Raw genomic sequence first — 3,307 nt, forward strand, 5'->3', positions numbered from 1 at the left:
TTATATATAAAGCGAAATAAAAGACTTTTCCATAAACAAAATGTGCATCACGTATAGTGCATGTAAGTCAGGTAACATTCCTTTTACCAACAAAGTTCAGAAAGATAATACTCCGTTTGTAAACTAATATAAAAATGTTTAGATAATTAAAATAATGATCTAAACGTTTTTATATTAGTTTATAGAGGAAGTACAAATCATGTTAAGGCCCATGGCAAGTACCAGTAGTTCACAAACAAATGATTAACTTCGTGGACGGATGAATTTGACGAAGTATTAAAACTGGGGACAAAACCAGATTCAAGTGCGATTAGAAGAGCACTTCCGCTACCATCCTGCAGGGATGGTCAGCCCTTCATGTTGATGAGTATTTAAATGAAATTTTCGAAAGAAAAAAGAGCACTTTCGCTACTGATGTAATGATAAGGGCACTCGGACCACCGGGAAAAGCAGAAGGTCACGGCGCAGCCGCACGGTGACTCCCATCTCCTCCGTCATGTCGAGTTCCCCGGCCTCTGCCCCGCCGGGGAGCTCCCAGTCGAAATGGTACAGCAGCCCGGCGAGCGCGAGGTCCACGTTGGCCAGGCCGAACGACATTCCGGGGCACATCCGGCGGCCTGCCCCGAACGGCGTGTACTCCATGTCCGCCCCCTTGAAGTCGACCTCACCGCGCTCGAACCTCTCCGGTATGAACTCCTCGGCGGCGTCCCAGTGGGCAGGGTCTCTGCTGATGGCCCAGGCGTTGACGAGCACCATGGTCCCCTTGGGCACGTCGAAGCCCAAGACCCGGCAGTCGTTCATGCACTCCCGCGGAAGCAGCAGCGGCGCCGGAGGGTGCAGCCGGAGCACCTCCTTGATCACCAAACGCATGTAGTTGAGGCCGCCGAGGGAGTCCTCTGTCACCTCAGGTTGTCCGGCGAGGGCTCGCCGGAGCTCGTCTTGCGCCTTGCGCATCACCCTTGGGTTCTTCAAGAGCTCGGCCATGGTCCATATCAGCGTCGTTGCCGACGTGTCACTGCCCCCGGCGAACATGTCCTGTACGATTATGGCATGATACATGCATGAAACGACTTTTTTTCATGGATTGATAGAAGAAGTTCCGTGGATTCCGCGAGTCAGGTGCTCCATTACCCCGACGGCCGACTTGATGTTGTCAATGGACAAGGGGAACTGCAGGTGGCCTTCCCGCTGTATCCTCAGGAGAACGTCGAGCAAGTCCTCCTTGTCGTCGTCGGTTGCTCTGTTCTCCTGGTGCTCCTGGACGACGGCGTCCATGAACGCGGCACCTTCTTCCCGGTGCCGCTTCATCCGTCCCGGCATCCGGCTGACGAGCATGGCGAGGCGCGACGACGGGTAGAGGTCCGGCAAGCTCATCCTCGCGAACAGCTTGATCCCGCGCTCCAGCATCATCAGGAACTTATCCCGGTCCTTGAACCTGCTCCCGATGATGGCGCGCACCGCCGAGTCGGCTGCGTACGCCGACAGGCGCTGGCTGAGGTTCACCGGGGTAGACGCCGCCGCCGCAGCCGGCCGGCCTCCTCCTCGCGCACGGGCCGGAAGGACCGTACGCGCCGGGCACTCAGCAGCTCAACGGTGCAGATCTTGCGGACTTGCCGCCACTTGTCGCCATACGGCGCGAGGACGATCCCCTCTGCTCCCTCGGGGATGGAGAGACGGATCATGCGGCTGATGGGGCGCGTGGCGAAGTCAACGTCGCGCGCCACCATGACCTCGCGCGCAGCGTCCGCGGAGGAGGCGACCACGACGGGGAGGCCGCCGAGGCGGAGCAGCAGGAGGGGCCCGTGGCGTCGCGCCAGGTCGCGCATGGCGCGGTGCGGCAGGTCGCCCGCGAGGTGGTGGAGGTGGCCGATCACTGGGAGCGCCCACGGAGACGGAGGCAGCCGACGGGCATCCAAGCGGCGGCGCGCCGCGCGGCTGAGGCATAGGAGAGGCACGACGATGGCGAGGAGGAGGAGGAAGAGCTGGTAGAGCTGCAATGACGCCATGCCTCTCGCCGTTGCTGCGCTGTATACTCCTACTCGACGGGAAGGGGATCGGAATCGGAGTAGGTGAGGGAACGGGGAGCGGGTGAGAGGAACGAATAGGAGAGGGTTTAGACTATCTACATTGAAAACAACCTACTCCGTTGCCGATTAATATAATAATATAGTGTTAAAAATATTTTTATATTATGAGACAGAAGAAAAAGATAACAATGACCGAGCAAGAATTTCTGACATGGATATGCATAATAAAGAAAAATTGCTTCACAGCAATGTACGAAATAAAACAGTTAATAATAATAACAATGAAACTATAAATTCTTCATAATTCAGAAATTTATATGCATAAAAGTCACCTTGTTTTTCTTGCACTTCTTCAAAAAAATTACAGCGAGCCAATGCAAACCGCACACAAAATTGACTGGATGCTATAATCAAAACAAAATTAGGGAATCATCTATTCATAACTAACAAATCGGAGAAATCAAGATTAAACACTCACTGACTCAAAAAAAATCAATCAGACGATGGGACATTGCGCATGCCACCTTTGCCAACTTTTCTGCTAGATGGCAATGTATGTGCGCCGGTGTGCGCCCTAATGATGATGTTGCGGTCTGCAGGCGAAGTTGCAAACATGCGTGAGCGTGAAGGAGATCGATCTGTTAGATTGCACATCGGTTACATTGCTGATGGCCGATGCTGGTATGCATCGTGTCGATCTGCGTGGTGAGCCAATTTCTCGATGCGGCGCAGCATAGCAACGATTGAATCGAAGGCTCGGGGCATTCTTAGTCGTGTTGTCTCCTCAGCTTCGACAATTTGCCGGCCTCCAACGTTAAGCCTCAAGGATAAGGCCCAGTAGCACTAACTGGTCGCCTAATATTGGCCCAAGTGATGCTAAAATCGTTCTTTTCTTCGTTTCTCTCAACCTATACATGTAACTACCATGCTTTATATAAAGCCATTTGTGAGCTTATATACTGATTTTTTAGCAAAAAATGTTGGCTATGCATTGCATACCCATGCATTAGCCTAGCTCCACCCTGATAGGTCGTAACATAAATGTCATCTGAGAAGATGATGTAAGAGTTAATTAATAAGAAGAGACACAAACTAAGTAGTAGAGCTAGTTACATATATACTATAAGTAACATCATATATATCATGACAAAATGAGTTTATATGATACTCCCTCCGCTCGGAAATATTTATCATAGAAATGGATGTATCTAGATGTAGTTTAATTCTAGATACATCCAATTATATCAATCTACGTGACAAGTAATTTCAGACTGAGTGAG

The 3,307-nt window shown here is 51.3% G+C and overlaps 1 pseudogene; it reads right to left on the reverse strand.

Annotated features, from left to right (window-relative positions):
- Positions 1–213: 213 nt before the first annotated feature.
- LOC123430798 lies at positions 214–2,100 on the reverse strand (annotated as a pseudogene).
- Positions 2,101–3,307: the final 1,207 nt, after the last annotated feature.

This window comes from Hordeum vulgare, chromosome 2H, assembly GCF_904849725.1.
Source record: "Hordeum vulgare subsp. vulgare chromosome 2H, MorexV3_pseudomolecules_assembly, whole genome shotgun sequence".
In the NCBI taxonomy this organism is placed as follows: domain Eukaryota; kingdom Viridiplantae; phylum Streptophyta; class Magnoliopsida; order Poales; family Poaceae; genus Hordeum; species Hordeum vulgare.